Source organism: Chiloscyllium plagiosum, unplaced genomic scaffold (assembly GCF_037043375.1).
Source record: "Chiloscyllium plagiosum isolate Xiang-an unplaced genomic scaffold, Cpla_swu_hap1 HiC_scaffold_14, whole genome shotgun sequence".
Classification (NCBI taxonomy): domain Eukaryota; kingdom Metazoa; phylum Chordata; class Chondrichthyes; order Orectolobiformes; family Hemiscylliidae; genus Chiloscyllium; species Chiloscyllium plagiosum.
Window position 1 is genome coordinate 83,530,737 of NW_028270152.1, and position 27,403 is coordinate 83,558,139.

Here is a 27,403-nt window from a genome sequence, read left to right on the forward strand (position 1 = left end):
GTATGCTTACCTTTATTGGGCACAGTATTGAGTACAGATGTTTGCATGTCATGTTGTGACTGAATGAGACTTCATTTGGCCATGTTTGGAAGGTTGCGTGTCGTTCTCATCGCCACGCTACAGGAAGGATGTGGAGGTTTTGGGGAGGTTGCAACAGAGGGTTGGAAGAATATGGCCTGGATGTGAATGTATTTACTGTAAGGAGGTTGGATGCAGTTGGATTGTTTTGCGTGAGTATCGGAGACTGAGGGGTGACCAGATACTGGTATACAGCATTAGGAGAGGCGTGAATAGTGTGGATAGTTGGAATCCTCCTTCCTATGTAGAAATGTCAAATACTAGGGCGCATCTGTTTAAGGTGAGAGTGAGAAGTTTTAAATGAGATGAATGAGGCCAGTTGTCTTTACCAAGAGGGTAGAAGCTGCTCAGGAGGCGGGAGAGGTAGCAACGAGAGCAAACATTTGAAGGGCATTTTGACAGAAACATCAACAGGCAGAGAATAGAGGGATATCGCCCATGTGCAGGCAGATTGGATTAGTTTAGAATAGCATCATGGTCAGCACAGCCATGGTGGGCCGAAGGGCCTATTACTCTGCTGTTCTGTTCGATTTTCTAACTTAACGACATCGAACCTGTCAAAGCCCCTCAGAATCCTGGATGTTTCATTCAATTTCTCTCCCATTCTTCAAAACCCAATAGGTTCAAGGGCAATCTACTCCACCTCTTCTCATTGGAATATCCCGCCATCTCCAGAATCAGCCGAGTGAACCTTCCCTGGCCTGCCTCCAATACAAGAATGTCTTTCCTTAGGGCACGCATACTGTTCATTATCATCTCGGTGTGGTCTGACTTGTACCTTGCATCGTTTAAGCAAGACCTCCCCATCACTTCGTTTTGCTCACTGGTTGCTCATCCCTGAGTACTGATACGAGAGCAATATGAGGCTAAACCCATTCTTCCAACATGACTGTGTGATCCTGAAGTCTTGCAGCACTCTGGTGATATCACTCAGTCTCTCTCCATGTGATATCCCTCACTGTGTGGGTCTAATTGCTACCTCTGTCAGCGTCTCCCGCTCTTCAAGTTACTCCAGATCCTGAGCCAACAGAATTCTCCACTCCAGAGAGACGCAACAACACAGGCCAGGGAAGGAGTTTGGGATTTTCCAGATATCTGTGGGGCTCATTTCCATTCTCCATGTGTAACCCTCACTGCATCAGTCTAATTTTCTATTATGTCTATTTCTCTGTCTCCTGTAGTATTTAGAAAGTTCCTGACTCAATAGACATCCCAATTTCTGGGGTCTCGTCCAACACCTCATTGAAGATGGTTGGTCAGCCAGAGAGACAAAGGGCAGGGAGATGTGGAGTCTTCAATAAATCCTGCAGTGAGGTAAGATCACTCAGAGTGCACAGAGCAGAGAGCAATGAGAGGGCTCCAAACATCGCTAACAGGACATGATATAGATACAGTACTGGAGGGGGAGCACAGTACAATACAGACACACCACAGACTCAATCACCACCTCTACTTTAATTTACGTTGCACTGAAACAGAATGGGGAGTTCATAGTTATCAATCCAGGCCTGTGCTGTCTTAGTGAGCATCAGGACAACAGAGGGGAAAGCAGGCCTCCGACGAGAGTTTGGGAATGCTGCCTGGGATCTTTCTGTTCTGTGTTCTCCCTCCATCACTGTGCTAAGACTCACTACTCTGCAACACTGTGCCTATGGCATGGCTTGTGCACCAGCGTCTTCAGTAATTTTTAACTCCTTTAATAGTTCCTGTCCCTGTAACTACTTCCCTTCCCGACTGTCCTCCACATATTTGAAATGTACTGCATTCCAGACTACCATCCCTATCGCTGTAAATTGCTTCAGTGTCTACAGCATGCTTTATTTCGGTACTGTAATCCTCTTTAACTGGATACAGAGTGATACAGCACGGAAACAGAACCTGTGATACAACTCCTCAATGCTCTCCATGTTTCCTATAATGAATGAGTCTCATTTGCCTGCGTTCGGCCCTTAGCTCTTCAAACCTTCTCCTCTCCATGTATCTGCCCAAATGTCTTTTCCATGTTGTCATTGTTCTTGTTTCTCCATGTGCCCCTGGCAGTCCGTTCTGTCTGTGCGCCATCCTCTATGGATAATGTTACCCCTCAGCTCCCTCTTTAAATCTTTGCTCTCTCACGTCCCGTTTGTACTCTCGAGTTTTGGACTCCCTTACCCTTGGCTATTCACCATTCTTAGGCCCAATCCTTGTGGCACTCCACTGGTCACAGACCTCCAGTCTGATAAGCAAATCTCCACCACCACCCTCTGTCTTCTACCTTTGAGCCAGTTCTGTATCCAAATAGCTAGTTCTCCCTGTATTCCATGAGATAGAATCTTGCTAATCAGTCTCCCATGGGGAACCTTGTCGAATGCCTTACTGAAGTGCATATAGATCACATCTACCGGTCAGCCCTCTTCAATCCTCTTTGATACTTCTTCAAAAAACTCAATCAAGTTTGTGAGACATGATTTACCACGCACAAATCTCTATCTCTAATCAGTTCTTGTTTTTCCAAATACATGTACATCCTGTCCCTCAGGATTCCCTCCAATAACTGACGTCAGGCTCACTGCTCTATAATTCCCTGGCTTGTCCTTACCACTCTTCTTAAACAGTGGCACCACGTTAGCTGACCTCCAGTCTTCCGGCACCTCACCTGTGACTATCGACAATACACATATCTCAACAAAAGGCCCAGTAATCACTTCTCTAGCTTCCCACAGAGTTCGAGTGTACACCTGATCAGGTCCTGGGAATGTATCCACCTTTATGCATTTCAAGACATCCGGCACTTGCTCCTCTGTAATATGGACATTTTGCAAGGTTTCACCATCTATTTCCCTACATTCTATATCTTCCATATCATTTTCCCCAGCAAAAACTGATGCAAAATATTCGTTTACTATCTCTGTCTTTTAAACTTTGTAATTGTAACCACGTCCACCCTTCCTCAGGAAGATCATTCCACAATCAAAACATCCTCTCTGTAACAATTTGCCCCCATGTCGTTTTTTTTGAACAACTCTCTCTTCTAACCTTAAAAATGTGGTCCCTCCTCTTGAGACTCCCCCATCCTACGAAAAAGGCAACTACCATTCAATCGATCGATATCTCATTTTTTAAAATAAACTCGTATAACATCACATCTCAAACTCTAGGCTCCAGTCAAAAAAGACTCAGCCTATCCAGCCATTTTTCAGAACTCAAGCCTTCCATATCCAACAATGTCCTGGTAAATCTCTGCTGAACACCCTGCAGCTTAATAATATCCTCCCTATAACTGGGCGACCAGAACTCGGCAGAGTAGTGCAGAAGAGGCCTCAAAAATGTCTGCACAATCTCAACATGACGTCCCAAATCCTGCACTCAATGGACTGAGCAATAGTCAGGCATGCCAAGCACTGTCTTATCCATCCTGTGATGCAAGCTTCAAGATTTATGTCCCTGAACCCGGAGGTCCCTCTGCTCTAAAACACTAACCGAGGCCCGAACATTAATTGTATAAGCTCTACCCTTGTTTGTTTTAGCAAGTGCACTACCTCGCATTTGTTCAGATTGAATATCATCTACAGTTTTTCAACCCATTCACCCATTTCATCAAGATCCCTTTGTAATCTCAAAAAACATCCTTCACTGCCCATTATGCCACACTCCAGTCTTTCCAGCACATCACACATGGCTGTCAATGGTACAAATATCTTTGCTCGCGGCTCCACAATTTCTTCCCTCGCGTCGCACAATGTCCTGTGATACACTTAATCAGGTCCTGGGGCTTTCCATTCCTTTGTGTTGTAAAATCTCCAGCACCACCTCTTCTATAACATGCACTCTTTTTAGAGATGGGCAGCATGGAAACAGACCCTTCGGTCCAACTCATCCATGCTGACCAGAAGATCTAAATAAATCCATCCCATTAACCAGCATGTGGCCCATGTACCTCTAAACCCTTATTATTCATATACCCATCCAGATACCTTTTGAATGTTGTCATAATATCAGCATCTGCTACTTTCTCTCTCAGCTCATTCCATACATACATCACCGTGTGCATAAAAAAGCTGTCCCTTCAGTGCCGTTTAAACCTTTCCCCTTCAACCTTAAACCTATGCCCTCTAGATTTAGACTCTCCAACCCTTGGGAAAAGACCTTGACTGTTTACACAATCCATACCCCTCATGTTGGAAGGTATAGGGGAGATGTCAGGGGTGGGTTCTTTACCCAGAGAGTGGTGGGGGCATGGAATGCGCTGCCCGTGGGTGTGGTAGAGTCGGAATCATTGGCGACCTTTAAGCGGCATTTGGATAGGTACATGGATGGGTACTTAATCTAGGTTAGAAGTTCGGCACAACATCGTGGGCCGAAGGGCCTGTTCTGTGCTGTATTGTTCTATGTTCTATGTTCTATGTTTATATAAACCTCTGTCAGATCACCACTCAGTCTCTGATGCTCCAGGGAAAATAACCCCAGCTTATTCAGCAACAATCCTGGCAACATCTTGCTAATCTTTTCTGAACACTTTCAACTTTCACAACATCCTTCCTATAGCGGGGATACTGGAATTGCAGAGAACTCCAAATGTGGTCTAACATATTACTCTTGTTCCCTGAGTTCCCCAGTCTTTGTCCACAATAAGTTCTGGAGTATAAAATGTGTTTAAGGTCTTAGCCATATCATGCGGTTCCACACACCAATGGTCTCATTGATCTTTAAGGGACACTATTTTGTCTCGAGTTACTCTTTTACTCTTGATATATTTATACAATCACTTTTGGATTCTCCTTATCATTCTCTGCTGAGGCTATTTCATGTACCCTTTCTGCATTCCTGATTTCTACCCAAAGTGTATTCCTGAAATCCCTGTGATCCTCAGGGATTCCCTTGATCCAGCTGGCTATACCTGACTTGTGCCCCCTTTTCCTGGACCAGACCCTCAATAGACAGCCAGTGTTTCCTAATGCTGTCAGCATTGGCCTGCACACAAACAGGAACATGCTGGTGGTGATCGCTCAATTTATCTCACTTTTAAAATATTCTCACTTGCCAGACTTCCCTTTCCCTGCAAATAGACTCCCCAATCACCTTTTGAGAGTTCCTGGCTAACATTATCAAGATTAGTTTGGCCCCATTTTATAACTTGAACCTGTGGACCAGCCCTGTCCTTTTCCATCACTATTTTCAAACTAATAGACTTGAGTCACTTTGGCAAAATGCTTTCCCACTCACACCTCAGTCCCTTTTCCTACCTTGTTTCCCCAAGGGGAGGTCAGGTTTTGCCCCTTTCTCTTTTCAGGCCATTTACATATTGATTGGAAGTTTTCTGGAACAATTACCAAATTCCTCCCTTGCAAACACTGAACACTGGCAGTCCCAGTCTCGGTTTGGAAAGTTTAAAAACCCCAACCATAACAGGCCTATTATTATGATTGATATTTGAGATCTCCTGATATGTTTGTTCCTCAGTCTGCCACGGATTATTCGGGGTCCAGTAGGACAATCGTGTCAGAGTGATGACCCATTCTTATTTCTCAGTTCCACTTACATAGCGTCACTAGGTGATCCCACAGCAATATCCTCTCTAGGTACTGATGTAATGATTCATGCAATGAAAACCCACCAACACGCGTCCTCTCTTGCCTCCCCTTCGATCCTTCCTGTAGCATCTCCATCTTGAAACAATGAACTGCCAGTCCTGCCCCTCCATCAGCTGTGTTTCTGTAATAACTATAATATCCGAGTCCCATGTTCCAATCCATGCCCAGAGTTCATCTTCCTTAGCTGTCAGGCCCCTTGCATTGAAATAAATGCAGTTTAATCATCAGTTCACCCTCCCCCATTTCCTGCTATGTTCTTGCCTGCCTTGTCTGCAAAATTGCTGTCTTTAACTTGTGCTCCAACCTCAATCTTCTTTCTGGCCTTATGACTGTTTAAGGTGCAACACCCTGCCAGATTAGATTATATCCTCTCAAGCAGCTCTAACAATTCGCCCCATCAGGATGTGGGTCCCCCTCCTGCTCCCAGTTCAGGTGCCTTCCCCACCCTGTCAACCTCTACTGACACCTTCAGACATCCAGGGACTTGCCCACCAAGGTCCCGGTGTTACTCAGTTCACCCTTCATGATGTATATCCTTCTCTTATGAGACTTCCCACAGTGCATTACCTCACAGTGAGCAGAAGTAAACTCCATCTGCCAGTACTCAGAGTGTGTACAACTCGGAGTATGACTAACTTCATCCAGTCTCCCCAACCGTCCCTACCTCTAATTGTCGAGAAAATGCACAACCCTCCCTATTGCGTTAACCTCCTCCAGTCCCTCTCATGGACACCATCTATGTAAACTTCTCCTGTTCCTGACTATATTTTCCTCCTGTTCCAATAAACCCTTGTGAACTTTGTGACCTAGTCCAATCTCTGCAGTGCTCTGTATAATCAGCCTCACTGTGTTTGGAACCTGGCTTCAATTCCAGCCTTGGCCGACTGTCTGTGTGTACTTTGCATGTTCTCCCCCCGACTGTGTGGGTTTCTTCCGGGTGCTCTGGTTTCCTGCCATAGCCCAACATTTGCACGATACGTGATTGGCCATCATAAATTGACTGTAGTATTCAGGCAAGTGTGGTTTAGGTGAGTTCACGATGAGGAATGCAGGGTTTATTGGACAGGTAGAGGAATGGGTCTGGTTAGGATGCTCTTTAAATGGTTGATGTGGACTTGTTGGGCCGAATGGCCTGTTTCCACACTGTGGAGATTCTATTTAGGTTATTGTCCAGTCCTGTCAACCATCCCTGTCTCTTGAACCTTGCCTCAACCCCAATCCTCTCCTTATATGTGTAATCTCCAACAGTTTCTAAAACACTCCTTGGCGATGTAAGTTTCTCCAGTCGTTACAAAGATCGATATGACTGTCACCTCTTCCTGCTTTTAGAACCCTCTCTATAACTGTTGCCATTCGTTACAGCACTCCCAATCACTGTTCCATCCTGAAACCCCCCAAAACATTTATATCTCTGTAAACTCATCTGGACTGTCTATACTTCCTTTTGACAATCCCGTTCTGAGACTTTCTCCATATCAAAAAAGTCATTAAGTGTAGGTAACCCTTATTATTGTAACCTCCCTTCAGCCTTACAGCACCGAAGATCTGTAGAAGCTCTTTTCAAACTTGCAGCCATCTCTGTGTCTGTAATCTCCTCCACTCCCCATAATACATTCTCTCTGAGCTCCTCTGTAGTCCATTAAACACTCCCTAACACTGTCTGTATCAGCGTAACCTTCTCCCTCTCTTTAACTTTCTCAGGCCACACAGCCCTCACTCTCTGTAATCTACTCCTGTCGGAGAACCCTCCTGCTGTGAACTGCTCCAACTCTTCAACTCTCCATAAGCTCCTGCAGCTCTTACAGCCCTCCCTGTCAACATAACCTCTTCCAGTCCCTAAAACGCCATCAGTCTGTGGAGACTGTACCACCATCCCTATATGTGTTATCCTCTCAGGTCCCTGCAACACTCCTGATCTGTAAATCCCACTCCAATGCCTGTGCCTCTCCCGGTCCTGTTCCTACAAGATTGATTAACTGTGTAACATCCCCCCGTCACTATCACCCACCTTGTCAATGTAAGCTCCTTCTGTATCTACATCCATTTACCCATCTCCATAACCTCCTCCAGCTCTTACACCACTGTCTGTGTAAACATCACTCTCCACTCGATCCCTTCCTACCACAGGAACTTCCTCCTGTTTGTGCTATGCTCCCTTATCTGTGAAACTGTCTCCAACCAAACTTGCTACCCCAATCTCTCAAAAAACAATACAGATTCCACAGCCTCCATGTCTAAATGACCCCCAGAACCTAAGCTTTCCTATATCTATAAACATCTTCAGTCACGATGACACTCTATATCTCTGTTTGTTCTGCCAAACGATACAAACCTCTTTATCTCTGTAATCTGCTCAGCTCCCTAAAACAGTCCCTGTCTGTGTAATCCAGCCCTGTCCTACAAACATCCTTATCCCTGTAAACTTCTCTATCCCTCCCAACGTTCCGAACTCCATGAACCCGTCAGCCCTACAGCTCTCCACATTTCTGTAACCTCCTGTGGGCCTATGGTCCTCCCTCCCTGTCAAACCATCCCCAGTCCCCACAATCCTCCCAATCTGTGTCCTCTGCTCCAGATCAGGCCATTGCTGTCTCTGTAAACACCTCCACTCCTGACAACTCTTCCTGTTTGTGTAACTTCGTTCAGACCCCATACTCTCCAGTTTCCTGCATCCTCTTCATGCATTGCAACTAAAACCACATGTTTATGTAATATCCACCAGTGCTTACACCCTCCCCAACTCAGTAACCTCTTACAGTCCTAGCAAAGCAACTAAACTATGAAACCTCCTAATTCCCTACAATCCTCCCTCTCTCCCTCCTCAAATGCCTTCATCACCATAAAACCTCACAATTACTGAAGCCTCCTTTTGGCATTGCAACCCTCCTCCTAATGTCTGCAAAATCCGCCTGCCCTGATATCCCTCCCTATCTCTGTAACCCCCACCACCCTCCAGTGCCCTTCTGGGGAACATGGCGGAAGAGAGAAGATTTGTAAAGTCCGGGCCATGTTACGGAGGTAGAATTCTGGGAATTAAAGATTTGGTCTAATGTCTGTGGTGTGCTTATTATTGACGAGGGTTCTAAAGACAGGATTTATGACTACTTGGGAAACCATAGTTACATTAGCCACAGTCAGTATGGGTTTGTGAGGGGTCAGGTCATGCCTCACAAACCTTATTGCATTCTTTGAGGATATGGCAGAATATGTTGATGGTTCATTCAAAAAAGAAGGATGATTGGGATACAGGGAAATCTGTCTGTCTGGATACAGGATTGGATGGCCCAGAGAAGACAGAGGGTGGCAGCAGATGGACAGTATTGAGCCTGGAGCTCAGTGACCAGTGATGTTCTGTAACAGTCAGCTCTGGGACTCTGCTCTCTGTGATTTTTATAAATGGCTTGGACAAGTATGTTGGAGAGTGGGTTAGTAAGTTTGCCAATCTCCTGAAGGTTGGTGGAGTGGTGAGTAATGTGGAGGGCTGTTGTAGGTTGCAATGGGACATTGACAAGACGCAGAGCTGGCCTGGAAGTGGCAGATGGAGTCCAATCTGGAAAAGTGTGAAGTGATTCATTCTGGAAGGTCGAATTTGAATACAGAATACAGGGTGAAAGGCAGAATATTTGGCAGTGTGGAGGAACAGAGATCATGAGGTCCATGACCATAGATCCCTCAAAATCGCCACACACGTTGGTAGGGTTGTTAAAAAGGCATATGTTGTGTTGGCTCCCCTTAGAAGGGGATTGACTGTAAGAGCCGTGAGGTTTTACTGCATCATTATAGCGACCTGGTGAGACAACACTTGGAATATTGTGTTCAGTTCTGGTCCCTTGTTTACAGGAAGGATGTGCAAGTTTTAGAATCCGTACAGAGGAGATGTACCAGGATGCTGCCTGGAATGGAGGGCATTTCTTATGGAGAACATTTGAGGGGTCTAAGGCTTTTCTCATGGGAGTGAAGAAAGGGGTGGGGTGACGTTGTTCGGTGAACAAGACGATGAAAGGCACAGAGTGAGTGAATAGTCAGAGACTTTTCCTCCTATGGAAAAAATGGCTATTACAAGGCGGCATAATTGTAAGGTGATTGGAGGATGGATAAGAGGATAGAGAATGATAGATGGTTGGAATGCACTGCCAATGGTGGTAGTAAAAGTAGATGCTTTCAGAACATTTAATAGACTCTTGGATAGACACATGGATGGCAGTGAAATGAAGGGTATGTAGGTTAGTTTGATCTTAACAGTTGGATAAAAGATTGGCATAGCATCATGGCTAAAGGGCCTTAGGCTGAACTGTTCTGTGTTCTGTATGGTAAACTGGGTAATAAGCTCAGATCAGTGTAAAAGGATATGGCATTCAGGAGGAGCTCATGAACAGGATACAAATTTGGCCTGATGGAAGGAGACAGAGGGTGATGGGAGACATGTTGTTTTTCTGACTGGAGGCATGTGACCAGCGGTGGAGTGAGTCCACTGCTGTTTGTCATTTGGATAAATGGTTTGGATGGAAATATTGGTTTCCTGGTAAGTAATTGTTTTGGGTGACACTGACATTGGTGGTAAAGTGGACAGTGAAGAAGGTTATCTATGATACAACAGGATAGACATTACGGCTGGGATAGTGGGCTGAAGAAGAGCAGATGGAATTTAATTAGATGAATGTGAAGTGTGCCATTTTGGTGAAACAAACCAGGGTGGGATTTGTACAGTTAATGTTCAGGCACTGGGTAGTGTTGTCAGTCAGTGACCCAGGTACACAGTTCTTTGAAAGTGGTGTCACAGGTAGACAGGCTGGTGAAGCAGGCATTTGGGGTGGTTACCTTCATTGGGGAGAGCATTAAGAGTAAGAGCTGGGATCTCATGTTGTGGCTGTAAAAGACATTGGTGGGGCCACCATAAAAACATTGTTGATCAGTAGGAAGAACTCATCTAGTTCACAAACCTCCTTGAGGGAAGAACATCAAATATTCTAACCTGGTCTGGTCGACATGTGACTCCAGACCCACAGCAATATGGCTGACTCTGAGCTACCTTCTCAGTAATTATCAGTGGGGTCAAAGAATGTTGTTCCAAGCAGTGACACCCACATCCCATGAATGAATATATAAAATCCTATGTCCCTCCCTACCTCTGCAAACCCCTCCAGCTGCAGCAATTCGTCCTGGCTTTGTAACACCCTGACCACTCTCTGTAACACTCTCACCACCTCCAGCACCTTCACCTCTCCCAGTTCCTATCGTGTCAATGAACCCTGACCGTGGTTCCCCTTCCAACAGTCCTCCTCCTGCGAGTATACCCATTGCAATCCATTAACATTTACTCCTAAATCACACAAACACTACAAGATTTTAAGTACTTTTTGGTGATCTTCTCAGCCTCATAATCTAGTATGATCCCTTTTGTCCTGAGTGAGGGATCAGTGGGAATTTCTTGCTGTGATTTTTACTGTTTCAATCGAATGACCTTCTGTTGTGTTTTACACTGTTCCTTCAAATGTTTTCCACTGTTCATTTCCAGCCACATATTTCAGTCTGTTTAGCGTGTTTACCTTGGACCGTTCTCCTCTCAAACTCATGTAATTGGCTATTTTTTGTTTCTAGTTGTAGCTTGTCCTTTCTGTGATTCACTTTAAAACTTTATATTTCTTTAAACTGCACTTTATCACAATTTCCCGAAGGATCTCTGCAGGTGACATTACTCATTCACTAAGTTTCATTACACGGTCGCTCTGCGATAGTTATGTCTCTAGCCAGTTGCACAATGTGTTTTTCAAAGAAACACTAAAAAAAAATATATCCAACCTCCTCTTCCAGTATCAATGTTGTCCATGTGATTGTCCCAGATTATACAAATATTGACGTTTTCCAAAATTATCACAATGCCTTTGTTAACAATTCCAATTAGTTCCTGTGTAATGCAGTGATGAGCAATGAAATGCTGTTTGGTGGCTAAAACTGTTCTGCTGCTTGTGTCCTTGGCAAGTAGTAGCTAGAATTTACATTCAGACTGACTCTACTTCATGATCTGAGGCCAAGTGCTTTCTCTGTAATGCCTTTCTTACCCATTATTGTTAGTGTTACCCATTTTGCCTGAGTTTGCACAAGGTTGTGAACCACTGAATATTTTTGTCCACGCTGTATCCATGTCTCCCTGGTGTCTAAATCTCTTTTATCTCTGAGTCTTAAATCCATCTACCTTATTGCAGCAACGTTTTGCATTCAAAAAAAAAAACATAATATACTCTCTTCCACAATTTTCTGTCACAAATCTATTCGCTGATGTACAATTTTAGTTAAACTCTGTCCCATCCTGTTCCGCTCTGCTTGTCTTCAGCCGCACTCCCATACTGTTCCGATGCTCCACATTTTCTCTCTGGATTTGGAAAGCTCCTTTCACCTGAAGCCTGTCCCTGCATCCTCTCTGTCAGTTTAAAGCCCTGTCCATAAATCTCCCGACATGATTGGCCGGGACACTGATCCCAGCACATTTCCAGTGGGACTATCCTAATGGATTATTTATTAAATCAGATTTGGGATGTGGGTGTCTCTGGCTGACCAGCCTTTCTTGCCCAGCCCTAGCTGACCTTGAACTGAGTTGCTTGCTCGGCCATTTCAGTGGGTCTTTAAGAGGCAAACACTTTTGTTGTGGGGATGTCGTGCAGACCACGTCAGGATGGGCAGATGTCTTTCTCGAAAGGACAAGTGTTTGGGTTTTTTGTACATCAGCAATGGTCTCATACTTATTTGTGGATTGTTAATTACTATTTTTAAAATTATTGATTTCAATTTCCACCATTTCTGATGGTGGGAGTCCAACCTGCCTCCCTTGAACATTAGCTGAGGTTTGGGATACATGCTCTAGCAATAATACCACTCGGCCATCACTTCGCCTGCTCACAGGTTGCTCATTCCTGACCGGTTATATCAGTGCATGATGAAGCAAAACATGTTGTTACAACACAATTGTGTGATCCTGATATCTGCCAGCATTCTGGTGATATCACTTCGTATCTCGCTCTTGCTCTGTCTCTGTCTCTCTCTCTGTCTCTGTCTCTCTCTCTCTCTCTCTCTCTCTCTTTCTCTCTCTCTCTCTCTCTCTCTCTCTCTATTGAAGCTACACCAGATCCTGAGCTAACAGAATTCTCTACTCCAGAGAGATGAGGTAGCACAGGCCAGAGATGGAGACTGGGATTTTCCAGGTCTCTCTGGTGGTACACAGTGCCATTTTTAATCGTCAATGTATCAGTCTAATTTCCCATTCTGTCTATATGTCTGTCTCCTGTAGGTACTCAGGAAGGTTCAGACTCAATTACCTTCCCAGCTGCTGGGTGTCTCTTTCATCACCACATTGAAGACGGTTGGTCAGCCGAGAGACAAAGGGCAGGGCGATCTGGAGCTTGCAATAAGTCCTGCAGTGAGGTAAGATCACTCACAGTGCACAGAGCAGAGAGCAATGAGAGGGCTCCAAATATCGCTTAACAGGACATGACACAGATACAGTGCTGGATGGGGAGCACATTTCACACATACCACACGCTCAATCACCACTCCTGCTGTAAGTTCTGTTGTACTACGTCTCTCTACTCTGCAACACTGTATCTATGGCATGGCTTATGCATCAGTATCTTCAATAACTTGTAACTCCCATAACAGTTCCTATCTCTGTAACCTCCTCCTAGCCCGATTGTCCCTCCACATGTTTGAAATGTACTGCATTCCAGACTTCCACCACTAACGCTGTAATTTGCTTCAGTGTCTATCACGTGCCTTATCTCGGTAGTCTCCTCCTCCAATAACTGGAGACAGAGCCATGTAGCACAGAAACTTTTCCTTCAACCCAACTAGTCCATGCTGACCAGTCCATGAACGAGTCACGTTTCCCTGCATTTGACCCATATCCCTTAAACTTCTCCTCCCCACGTACCTGCCCAAATCGAACATTTCTCTTCCACTTCCCCTGGAAGCTCATTCCATAACTGCACCATCCTCTGTGTAGAAACTTTTCTCCTAAAATCGCTTTTAAGTCTTTCCTCTCCCATCTCATATTTTTGCTCACTAGAACACAGAACATGACAGCGCAGTACAGGCCCTTCGGCCTTCGATTTTGCACCAACGTGTGGAACCAATCTGAAGCCCAAGTAGCCAACACTATTCCAATTCTTGTCCAGATGCCTATCCAATGACCGTTTAAATGCCCTTAAAGTTGGCGAGTCTACCATTGTTGCAGGCAATGCATTCCATGCCCCGACTAATCTGAGTAAAAAAACCTACCTCTGGCATCTGTCCCATATCTATTTATTAATATTAATATCTACCTCAATTTAAAGCTATCTCCCCTTTTGGTAGGCATCGCCATCCAAGATAAAAGGCTCTCACTGTCCAACCCATCTCACCTGCTGATTATCCTATATATCCAATTAATTGACCTCAAACACATTCTTTTGAACAAAAACAGCTTAAAGACCGTCAGCCTTTACTCATAAGACCTTCCTTCCATACCGGATAACTTCCTCGTAAATCTCATCTGAATCATTTCTAAAGCTTACACATTCGTCCTGTAATGCAGTGACCTGAACAAATGTGGCCACACCCAGAATTTTGTATAGCTGCAGCATGATCTAATGGTTCTGAAACTCAATCCCTCTACCAAGACAAGATCCCACACTGAATGGCTTCTTCAGAAACCCATAAACCTGGGTGGAAACTTTCAAGGATCTCTGTACATGGACAAAGAGATCTCTCTGTTCATCTACACTACCAACAATCTTACCATTATCCCATAAACCTGTGTTCCTGTTACTCCCTCCAGAGTGAATCGCCTCACACCTTTCCACATTAAACTCCATTTGCGAACTTTCAGTCCAGCTGTGCAGCTTATCTAAACTTTTCTGTAACCTACAACATCCTTCGTCACTATCCACAACTCTACCAACCTTGGTGTCTTCTGCAAATTTACTAACCCATCCTTCAATGCCCTCATTCAGGTCATTTATATAATTGACAGCAACAGTGGACCCAAAACACATCCTGGCAGTACCCACAAGTAAATGAACTCCAGGATCGATATTTCCCATCAACCACTACCCTCTGCCTTCTTTCAGTGAGGCAATTTCTGATCCAAACTGCAAAATCACCCACAATCCCATGCCTCCGTATTATCGGCAATCGCCTACCATGGGGAACCTTAACAAAAGCCTTACTGAAATACATATATACCACATCAACTGCTTTATTCTCATCTATCTCTTTGTTCACCTTCTTAAAGAACTCAATAAGGTTTGTGAGGGCGCGACCTGCCCCTCACAAAACCGTTTTGACTATCCCTAATCAACTAACTCATCTCCAGATGATTATAAATCCTATCCCCTACAAGCCTTTCCAACAGTTTACCCAGAATCAAAGTAAGGCTCACAGGTCTATAACTACTAGGATTGTCTACACTCCCCTGCTTGGGTTGGCACGATGGCACAGTGGTTAGCACTGCTGCCTCAGAGTACCAGTAGACCTGGCTTCAATTCTTGCCTCAGCCAACTGTCTGTGTGGAGTTTGCACATTGTCTCCGTGTCTGTGTGGGTTTCCTCCGGGTGTTCCAGTTTCCTCCCACAGTCCAAAATGTGCAGGTTAGGTGAATTGGCCATGCTAAATTGCCCATAGTGTTAGGTGAAGGGGTAAATATATATAAACATGTTTATATAAATGTCTGTAGGTTCACCCCTCAGTCTCCGATGCTCCAGGGAAAATAGCCCCAACCTATTCAGCAACAACCCTGGAAACATCTTATTAATCTTTTCGAAACCCTTTCAAGTTCACAACATCCTTCTGACAGCACAGAGTACTCCAATTGTGTTGTAACGTAGTAATCTGGGTTCCCCAGTCTTGGTGCACAGTAAGTCCTAGAATGAACAAATTGTTTAGGATCTTAGCCATATCCAGAAGTCTTGCACATCGACGGCTTCATTGATCTTTAAGGGCCCCTACTTTGTCCCGAGTTAATCGTTTACTCTTATTGTATCTATATTATCTAAAATCAGTTTTGGATTTTACTCATCCTTCTTTGCCGAGGCAATTTCATGTCCTCTTTTTGCATTCCTGATTTCCATCCTACAGCCCCTGTGATCCTCAGGGATTCCCTTGATCCAGCTGGCTATATCTGACATGTGGCCCCTTTTCCTTGACCAGACCCTCAGTAGACAGCCAGTATTCCCGAACGCTGTCAGCATTGACCTGCACACAAACAGGAACATGCTGGCGCTGATCGCTCAATTTAACTCACTTTTAAAATATTCTCACTTGCCAGACTTCCCTTTCCCTGCAAATAGACTCCCCAATCACCTTTTGAAAGTTCCTGGCTGATACGATCAAGATTGGTCTGGCCCCATTTTATAACTTGAACCTATGGACCAGGCCTGTCCTTTTCCATCGCTGTTTCAAACTACTAGAACTGTGGTCACTTTGGCAAAATGCTTTCCCACTAACGCCTCAGTCCCTTTCCCGACCTTGTTTCCCAAAGGGAGGTCAGGTTTTGCCCAATTCTGTTTTCAGGCCATTTATATATTGATTGCAAGTTTACTGGAAATCAATTACCAAATTCCTCCCTTGCAAACGCTGAACACTGGCAGTCCCGGTCTAAGATGGAAAGTTAAAAAACATCTACCATAACAGCCCTATTATTATGATTGACATTTGAGATCTCCCGACATATTTGTTCCTCAGTCTGCCACTTGTTATTAGGGATTAGTAGGACAATCAAATCGAAGTGATGACTCATTCTTATTTCTCAGTTCCACTAACATAGCTTCACTGGGTGATCCCACAGGAATATCCTCTGTAAGTACTGCTGGGATGAGTCATGCAATCAAAACACATCACCACGCGTCCTCTCTTGCCTCCCCTTCGATGCTTCTTGCAGTTCCTCTAACTTGAAACAATGAGCTGCCAATCCTGCCCCTCCCTCAGCTTGTTTCTGTAATAACTATAATCTCCCAGTCCCATGTTCAAATCCATATCCTGAGTTCATCTTCCTTAGCTGTCAGGCCCCTTGCATTGTATTAAATGCAGTTTAATCATCAGTTTTCCCCCAATTCCCTGCTATGTTCTTTCCTGCCTTATCTCTTGAAATGGCTCTCTTTAACTTGTGTACCAGCCTCAATCTTCTTTCTGACCGTTCGACTGTTTAAGATAAAACACCCTGCCAGATTAGATTATATCATCTCAAGCAGCTCTAGCAATTCGCCCTACCAGGATATGGGTCCCCCTCCCGCTCCCAGTTCAGGTGCCTTCCCCACCCGGTCCATCTGTGCTGACACCTTCAGGGATCTTTGAGTTGTCCACTCAGGTCCTTTGTTCCTCAGCACTCCGCAAGGTCCGAACACTCATTATGTCTGTCCTTCGCTTATCGTACCTCCCACACGGTATGACCTCACATCGATCAGAACTAAACTCTGCTCAGATTATCATCTGATCGTCATCAGACTGTAGCCTGAGACCATCCCCCTCACTCTGAACAACATCTTCACCTTTCATGTCATCTGCAAACCGACTAATGATATCTTCTGCTTTCACATCGAAGTTATTATTCCCCAGAATAACCAGCGATCATTCCTGCACAGATCCCTGTGGTACACCCGCTGGCGAAACAATTTCAAACACGAAAAAGATTATCCAAAAATTTTGTATCCAATTTGCCAACTTGCCTTGGATCCCATGGGCTCTTTCCTTTTGATCCTTGCATTTGCAAGTGTTGGTTCATCCTCAGGGTGGTATCCAATAATATCCCTCCCCCTGCTGTCAGACTATCTGCTCTGTAATTACCTGGCCTATCCCTGCTGCCCTTCCTGAACAAATGAACCACATTCGCGATCCTTCAGTCATTCGGCACTTCACCTGTGGCTAGCAAAGTATTAAATATATCCACCAGGCCTCAGCAATCTCCTCCTTTACCTCCCATAGCATCCTGGGATGCATTCATTGGGCACTGGGAATTTCTCCACCTTTATGCCTGTGAAAACATTTAATATCTCCTCCTTATTGATCTTACCATGTTCTAGAACATCACCATCCCGTCTGAAATCCCCGGCTACAATGTCTTTCTCCTGTGTGAATACAGATGGGAAGTATTCATTGAAGACCTCACCTACTTCTTCTGGCTCCACGCACAGATTGTTTCTTTGGTTTCTAATAGGCCTCACCCTTTCCTCAGTTACCTTTTTATTTTAACTATACTGACAAAGTACCTTGTGGCTTTTCCTTCATAGTATCTGATAAGATTATTTCACAGCCATTTCTAAGGACCCCGTTGCACTCCCTATCCTTGGGAATGGCTTCACCTGGTTTTATTGCACTGTGTTTTCTTCATCAAACTCACGATATCGCCTGATCTGTATTCGCTGGACTTGCGGCCTTTACTACTGCCTCTTCATGAACACAATGGGATCGGGTCCTGTGAAATGAGTATTAGGTGTTAGGTAAGAAGTTAAAAAGCAGGACCTCAGGGGCAGTGATCTCTACATTACTCCTAGTGCCACATGCCCCAGTGTGGATAGACATAGAAAGATAGGCCGGGGGGTGGATGCATGCCTGAGGAGCTGTTGGAGGGGGCATGGTTTTCAGTTTTTGGATCATTGGCATCTCTTCTGGGGTAGAAGTGACCTGTATAAGGGGGGGGGGGGGTAGGTTAGACTTGAACCAGAGGGGCACCACTATCACTGCGGGGAGATTTGCTCGTGTTACCCTGGGAGGTTTAAACTAGTTTGGCATGAAATTGGGATTCTGATGAAGAGAGGGACCATCAAAAAGTCGGGGGAAAATACATTAGCCATTGAGAGCAGGTTTCCTATTCAGGATATCCAGGGGCACAGATGAGGGAGGGAAAAGACTTCAGGTTTAAAGTTCATTTATTTCAATGCATGAGGCCTGACTGGTAAGGCAGATGAGCTCAGACCATGGATTAGCTCTGGGGACTGGGATATTATAGCTATAATCGAAACATGGCTGAGAGAAGGGCCAGACTGGCGGCTCAGTGTTCCAGGATACAGAAGCTACAGGTGGGACAGAAGGATAAGTAAGTGAGGAGGGGAGTTGCCCTTTTGATAGGGGAGGACATAACAACAGTGCTTAGACAGGATATGCTTAAAGAGTCAACAAATGAGGCCACATGTTTAGAACGTAGAAACAAACCAGGGGTGGTCACTCTGTTGGGATTATATTATAGACCCCCAAATAGCCAGCAGGTACTCGAGGAGTTGATGTGTAGAGAGATTGGAGATACCTGTCGGAATAATAGAGTAGTATTGGTTGGAGACTTTAATTTTCCCAGCATTGACTGGGTCACCCAGAGGGTAAAAGGCCCGTACTGAGTGCAATTTGGCAAATGTGTCCAAGAACGTTTCCTAAATCAAGATGTCGCTCAAACAAGGCCCAACTCTGCTCAGGCAGGTGCAACACTGGACCTCCCCTCAGAAAACGTGGTCGGGCAAGTGACTGAAGTGTCAGTCACAGAGCACTTTGGGTCCAGTGACCACAACTGTCTTAGTTTTAACATAGTTATGGAAAAAGATCAGACAGATCCACAGTGAAACTGGAGTAGGGCCAGGTTTGGGGCCATGAGGCAGGATCGAGCAGAGGTTGATTGGGTGAATTAAAATAACTCAAAACCAGGTTATACTCAAACAGGTTTATCTCACAGCACCAGCTTTCAAAGTGCAGATGATCATCCTAAAAGATGAAAACTTAAACTAAATGTGTTTGATATTACATTCCATGACACTGCAATCCTGTTGCTATAAATTCTGTACCCTATGATTGTGCTCCACAACCACATGATGAAGCAGCGCTCTGAAACCTAGTGCCTCCAGATAAACCTGCTGGACTGGAAGCTGGTGTTGTGTGATTTTTAACTTTGCCCATCCCAGTCACCACCGGCTCCTCCACATCATGCTACCGTCAACTGGGTGAGTCTGTTTGAAGGAAAAGGAATGACTGGCAAACGGGAGCCTTTTAAAAGTGTGATATTAAGAATCCAGGGCAAATTTGTCCCTGTTAGAGTGAAGGGAACAGCTGGCAGGTTTAGGGATTTGTGGCTTATGAGGGATATTGAAGTTCCGGTCTGGAAAATGAAGATGGTATACATTGGATTTAAGCTTTCCATATCTACCTCACCTACCTCACCAGACTGATTTACACAATCAATCTGTGAAGACCCTACAATCCTCTCAGGTCTCTGCAGCATTCCGATCTGTAGAACCCGCTCCAATGCCTGTGACTCTCCCAATCCAGCTCCTTTAAGATTCCCTGTCTGTGTGACATCCAACCATCGTCAGCACACACCCTATCAATACAAGCTCCTCCAGTCTCTCTATCTATCTGCCCATCTCTCTAACCTTCTCCAGCTCTTACACCCCTACAACACTTCCCACTTTGACCAACTGTAGGAGATTAGTAATGTTCCCTTATCTGTGAAACCGTCTCCAACCAAAATTGCCCTTGTTATCTCCTGGAAAATCTGTCTGATTCCACATCCTCCATGTCTAAATAACCTGCAGAACCTAAACCTTCCTGTATCTATAAACATCTACTGTCACGGCTACCCTCCATAAGTCTGTACAACCATCTTTCCCTCTGTCATCTGCTCCGTTCCCTAAACCATCCCTGTCTGTGTAAACCTCCCCAACCTAACAACATCCTTATGTTGCTCCACCTCTCCCAATCTTCTTTGCTCAGTGAAATTCCTCCAGCTCTCCACATCTCTGCAGGGTCCTGCAGTTCCCCAAAACATCCTTCTATGTGGAACTTCCACCAGAGACCACTACCCACCATATCTCTAATCCCCTGCTGATCCCTCTATCTCTGTTCCCAGCTTCAGTCCCGACAACCCTACTTCCATGTACAACATCATCAAGTCCTTGCAATCCTCCAGATCTGAGGAAACTCCAGCAGACATTGTCACTCCCTCATGATCTCTGACTGCCTATAGTGATTTGAAACTTCTGCAATTCGATAACATCTCCAGTCTCCTTGCCCCTGCAGATCATGGTGACCTACTCCAAACCTCTCAAACCTCCCTGCCTGTGTTCATCATCAAGTTGATACAACTCGTCTCATGTCTGGAGTGCTCTGCAGACCCTACAATCCTCCCCGTTTTTGTGAATGCTGCCTATGACTATTACTGTCCCTATCTGTGTAACTGCCTCCAGTTACTACAGCCTCTTTACTGTGTAGCCCCCATCAGACCCTAAAGCCATGCTATCTGTGTAACCTCCTTCAGGTCTATATCCTCCAACTTGCTGAAACCTGCTGTCACCATTGCAACCCCCATTATTACTCAACATTGCTTCGTCTTTAAAACCATCCCTATCAGTGTGATCTCCTCCACTGAGTACAACATTCCCAGCCTGTGCAACGGGCAATGCGTGGTTTTATAAAAGGGGAATTTTAAAAAAATCTGTTGGATTCTATATTTTGGTGTGACCATAAATGGCAGAATAGACAAGGGTGGGGGAGGCTCTTAGCGGTCGAAGTTTGTTTGAAATTTAGAAAGCATTTTGATAAGTTTCAACCAGGACTAAAGATTAGCTCGGGAGAGAATAGAGCCCCTGAAAGGTCAATGAGGCTGTCTGTGTGGAATCTCTGCTGATGGGCGAGATCCAAAACAAATATTTTGCATTTTGATTTACTTTAGAGAAAGACATGGAAGCTCGGGAACTTGGAAAAATACATAGTGAGGTATCGAACAGAGTTCACATCGGAGAACAGGATGGTTTAAAACGAAAAAAGGGTGATAAAACCTTTGGACATGATCAGATGTATCCCAGTGCTCTGTGAGAAGCTCGGGAGGAATTTACAGGACACCTCGCCGAAATGTTTTTATTATCAACAGTCACTACAGACCAATGAGACTGGTGGCAGGAGTGGGTAAGTTGTTGGAGGAGATTCTGAGAGAAAGGACCATTATGCATTTGGAAAGGCAAGGATGGATCAGCGATGGTCAGGATGACTTTGTGTACAGGAAACCATGTCTCAGAAACTGGATTGAGTGTTTGTGGAGGTAGAAAAGTGATAGAGCAAGGCAGAGCAGTGGATGATTAGATTAGATTACTTACAGTGTGGAAACAGGCCCTTCGGCCTAACAAGTCCACACCGACCCGCCGAAGCGCAACCCACCCATACGCTTACATTTACGCCTTACCTAACACTACGGACAATTTAGCATGACCAATTCACCTGACCTGCACATCTTTGGACTGTGGGTGGAAACCGGAGCACCCGGAGGAAACCCACGCATACACGGGGAGAACGTGCAAACTCCACACAGTCAGTCGCCTGAGGCGGGAACTGAACCCGTGTCTCCGGCGCTGTGAGGCAGCAGTGCTAACCACTGTGCCACCGTGCCGTCCACATTAACTTTGGCAAGGCCTTTGACAAGGTTCTGCATGGCAGACTGGTTAATAAGTTTAGATCACTCATAACCAGGGATCACTCACCAACTGGAAACAAAATTGGATTGATGGTAAGAGACAGAGCATGCTCATAGAGAGTTGCTGCTCAAACTGAAGTCCTGTGACCAACGGTGTATCATGGGGTTTGGTGCTGGGTCACTGTTGTGCAGCATTTATATGAACGGTTTGGATGATAATACAGGAGTCATGGTTAGCAAGTTTGTGAGTGAGACTGGAAGTGGTGGTAAAGTGGACAGTGAAGACAATTATGTGAGAGTGGGCCAGTGAGTTTAGGAATAGCAAATGGAGAAATACACAGAGTTGCACTCTGGCAAAGCTGACCAGAGCTGGACTTGTACAGTCAGAGACCCAGGGATGCAGGTAAAAGGTTCTTTGAAAGTGGTGTCACAGGTCGACAGGTTGGTGAAGCAGATGTTTGCGATGCTTACCTTTATTGGTCAGTGCATTGAGATTAGGAGTTGGGATGTCATGTCATGTTATATCTGTACAGGACATTAGTGAGGCCACCATAAAATTGGTGTTGATTACCTGGAAAAACTTAACTGGTTCACGCCTGTCCTTTAGGGAAGGACATCTGACATTGTTACCTGACATCTGACACCATGGCTCACGTGTGACTCCAGACCCGTAGCAATATAGCTGATTCTGAGCTGCCCTCTGGGAAATTAGCTGTGGGGCAAAGAATGCTGACTCAATCAGTGACATCCTTATCGAATGAATGAATACATAAAAAATACGTGTCCCTCCCTCTCACTGCAATCCCCTCCAACGCAGCAATCCGTACTGGCTTTGTAACACCGTTCAGGCCCTTGGCCTCTCTGTAACACTCTCACCACTTCCAGCACCTTCGCCTCTCCCTCTTCCTATCATCTGATTAAACCCTGACAATGTTTCCCCTTCCTACTGCCTTCCTCCTGCTAGTAAACCCATAGCGATCTCTTTAACAAATACTTCCATATTTCTAAAACTTTGGCTTCTTCAGAATAGTTAGATTTTTTTGTCTTCTGCGCATCGCTTAATGAAGTCTGGTAAATCCTGGGAATTACTGAGCCAAGACCGTCCAAAGTGGGGGAGAAGCATTGGGACGGCGTTGAGCAGCTGGACACTTGATGTGGGGGAAAAAAGGGGAATCCAGGAGAAAACAGCACAAGGAGCGCGCTGTCACACCAACGTCCCACCCATCCCCATCCCACGGCCACCTTCTGCCCCAAGTGTGGAAGGCCACATCGGTCTGTACAGCAACACACAGACTCCCGTGAGAGTGGGAGAGAGTCAGCCTCGTTTGTGACCCACCACAAATGAGATGGTGAGATAGGGAAGTTGAATCCTCTTTCAGTTGTCCTACTGTCTTTGTTACAAATTCCAATAATTCCTTATCCAATGCCATGCCTCACAATGTAATGCTGTAAAGTGGACTGAACACTGCCCTTCACCTTCTGTGATCTGACTCTTATTACCCAGAATTTGGTTTCCTAATGATTGGTAATCTGAGGCCACATATAATCCCATTGTTATCCCTAACGATGAGACTTCCCCATTCTCCTTCCCACTCTGCCTGACTTTCCACAATGTTATGTAGCCGTGAATATTAATGCCCCACCTTTTGTTCACCCCTGTGACCACGTCTCCCTGATGGTGATTAGATAGAAATCACAGTCACACCAGCATATCCCTGATTACAAATGCTTCGTGCATTCAAATTACGAAATAGTAATTTACTTTTGAAATCACAAATTCCTGTCACAAACCTATCTGCTGATGTATAGTTTTAGTTAAACTTAGTCTATTCCTGTTTCTTCCTGTTTTTCCTCAGCCTCAGCCCCATGTTTCAATATTTGAACATTTCTCTATGGAATTGGGAATTTCCTTTCAGATGAGCCCTGTCCCTCCTTGTCTGTGTCAGTTTAAAGCAGTCTACATTGTCCTGGTCATATGATTGACCAGGACACACACTGATCCCAGCGCTGTACCATCTCAATAAAATAGCTGACTCCTCCCTGAGTACTGGTAGCAGTGCCCACTGCATCAGACCCACTTCTTCTGACACCATGGTTTGATCCTGAAATCTTCCCGCACTCTGGTGATATCACTCAGTCTCTCTCCATTTAGTATCCCTCACTGTGTGGATCTAATTGCTGCTTCTGTCAACGTCTCTCACTCTTACAGCTACTCCGGATCCAGAGCCAAAAGAATCTTCCGATCCGCAACAGTACAGACCAGGGATGGAGACTGGGATTTTTGTGATCTCTGCTGGACTCAGTGCTACTCTACATGAGTTATCCTCACTGCATCAGTCTAATTTCCCATTCTGTCTATTTCTCTCTCATGCAGGTAATCAGGATATTTCTAACTCCTGTCTCATCCATCACCTCATTGAAGATGCTTGGTCAGTCAGAGAGAGATGGAGAGGGAGATCTGGAGCCTTCAGTAAATCCTGCAGCGGTAAGATCAATCATAGTAAACAGCACAGGGTGGAGTTAGTGGCCATCTTTATTCAGACCTGGAACACAGGACGTAGTTACAATGCTGGGCAAGGAACAGCAACATTCTCGGCTTCATTCCCACCATCTTGTGAGGGCCCTGCTGTCACCTCTGCTGTACTGGAACTCCCTGAGACTGCACTGGAGGTCCCAGGCATCAGTCTTGGCGCACATTCTATTAGTGATCTCTGTAATATACTACAGCCCCGATAATCCTTCCTCTATTTAGAATCGCCTCTAGTACACACAATGCTGTCTGTCTCTGTCAGGTTCTCCAATTCCTGATACACTAATCCCTAAACTTCTCCAGTAGATACTAAATTCCTTCATCCCTGTAATTGCCGAGCCCTGTCGATCCTTGTAAGCTCCTCCTACCAATGCCACCCTCCATGTAAATGTGTTTTGTCTCTAACCTCTCCATCCATCCCTATCTGGGTAAACTTCTCCAGCTCTTACAACTCTTCCTTACCTGTGAAAAAAATCGTAACCTCCTTATTGTTCTATTAATCTTCGATCTTAATCTATTTAAACTTCACCCTCTCCCCGACCACCTCTTTCATTTTGTGCAACCCTCCCCATTTGTGTAACTGTCTCCAGCCTAGTAACCTGGCATTCTCCATTGCCTTCCTATCTGTGCAGCCTCCTGAACCTAGAAGCCTTCTTATATCTGTAAACATCTGCAGTCACTACAACCTTCCATATCTCTGTCAATATACACGATAATCTCCTACTGAAACACTCCCTGTCAGTGCCTCTCAGTCTGCCTGCCTCTCTCTATATCCATCCCTATCCCTATCTCCAGAATCTAATCCAGATCCCTCTCCCTCTGTAAATTCCTCCAATCTGCAAACCCCTTTGTCCCATGAACATTATTGCCCAGATTTAGCTCGAAAATCCTCAAGTCCCTGTAAGCCTCCCTATCTCTGTAACCTCTATACATCTGTTTAACCCCCTACTACTGAGGAATGACACCCTGCATTCGCCATAAGGCAGATGGAATGACAGTGAATAGATATGCTGGAACCGTCATTCTGGAGATGTAGCTGCAGAATGACCATCGCTGGGAAGGGACTATTGAAGGGTTGTTGGGATCTAGGCAGGATAGGCAAAAATCCAACAAGTTGTGAAGAAAGGATAGGGTTAATGCATTAATGAGATAGCCACGTGGAACTGAAGATCAAAATTTGGAGTCTATTTGGATGGAGCTGGGAATGAACAAGCAGCTGCAGAAATCATTAGCTGGAATTCTTTTAAAGGAATCAACCAGTGATGGGAATGTCAATATGGTTACAGTCAGCACACTGAATGTACTTGTCGCAAGGGCAGTACAGTAACTGTGTGTGACAGTGGTCTCCGTCCCGACTGGATAACTAATGGGTATCAGGGCTGTAATGGATGGAATCCTGGATTGTGTACGAGATGGTTTTCTATAACATCATATCAAGGAGCCATCAACAAAATTGTCCACTGGATTTCAAATGCTGTGTAATAATAAATATCCAATAGTCCCATTTTAGAGGAGTTTTGTGAGGAAAGACCCATAGTGGTATAATGCAGATATTGAGTTCGAGTTAAGACCATAAGATGTCGGAGCAGAATGAGACCATTTGGCCCATTGAGGATGCTCTGCCCTTCAATCAGATCATGACTGACCTGATACACTCCAACTCGACATTCCTGCCTTTTCCACAAAACCCTTGTTTCCATGATCCATTAACATCTGACCATCTCTGCTGTCAATATTCTTAATGACCCAGCCTCGACAGCCCCCTGCAGTCAGGAATTCCCACAGATTCCCTACCCTCTGAGTGAAGACATTCCTCCTCATCTCCATCTTAAATGGGTGAGCTCTTGCTGGGATTTTCTGGTTACACATTCTCTGACACAATTGAAACGAAAGGAAGTCACAAAGGTAATTATTGCAGATGATATGATTGGTGGAGTTGGGTGAATGAGCAAGGAGATCCAAGGTTGCAGGAGGTTACTGATCAGTTGGAAAGATGTGCAAAGAAATTGCAAATTAAGTGTAATCTGTACAAGTGTGAGGTCATGTCAAATTCAAGAAGAAAGTTAGGATACTGAGGGACATTGATATACAGAAGGATCTTGGTGCACTGAGTGGTAAGGTCCTAGGGAGTGTTACTGAACAAAGAGACCTTGGAGTCCAGGTTCATAGTTCCTTGAAAGTATAATCCCAGGTAAATAGGATAGTGAAGAAGGTGTTTATTCTCCTTGCGTTTACTGATCAGAGCACTGAGTAGAGGAGTTGGGAGGTCATGTTGTGGCTGTACAGGACATTGGATAAGCCATTTTTGGAATATTGCATGCAGTTCTTGTCTCCTCCCACCGGAAGGATGGTGTATAAATTGCAAGGTTTCAGAAAAGATTTACAAAGATGTTGCCAGGATTGGAAGATTTGAGCTAAAGGGAGAGGTTGAGTGGGCTGAGGCTACTTGAGGCTGCGGGGTGACCATATAGAGATTTATACAATCATGAGAGGCATGGATAGGTTTACCAGACAAGGTCTTTTCCCTGAGGTAGTGGAGTCCAGCACCGGACGGCCAAGGTTCAGGGTGAGAAGGGAAGTAAATAAAAGGAACCTTCGGGGCAACTTTTTCAGGCAGAGGGTGATGCGTGAATGCAATGAACTGCTAGAGGAAGTGGTGGAGGCTGGTACTATTACTGCATATAAAAGGCATCTGGATGGGTATCCGAACAGGAAGGGTTGAGGGCGATTTGGGCCAAGTGCTGGCAAGTGAGACAAAATTATGTTAGCGTATGTGGGCAGCATGAACGAGATGGACTGAAGAGTCTATTTCTGTGC

The 27,403-nt window shown here is 45.0% G+C and overlaps 1 long non-coding RNA gene across 1 annotated transcript in view; it reads left to right on the forward strand.

Moving 5' to 3' along the window:
• The window catches only part of LOC148148002 (uncharacterized), a 56,736-nt gene extending 32,192 nt beyond the window's left edge, over positions 1-24,544 (forward strand). The window contains exons 4-6 of the long non-coding RNA XR_015759280.1: positions 1,260-1,392; positions 12,931-13,064; positions 24,431-24,544. This is a non-coding gene — a long non-coding RNA (uncharacterized LOC148148002). The remainder of the gene's footprint in view (positions 1-1,259; positions 1,393-12,930; positions 13,065-24,430) is intronic.
• The last annotated feature ends 2,859 nt before the right edge of the window (positions 24,545-27,403 follow it).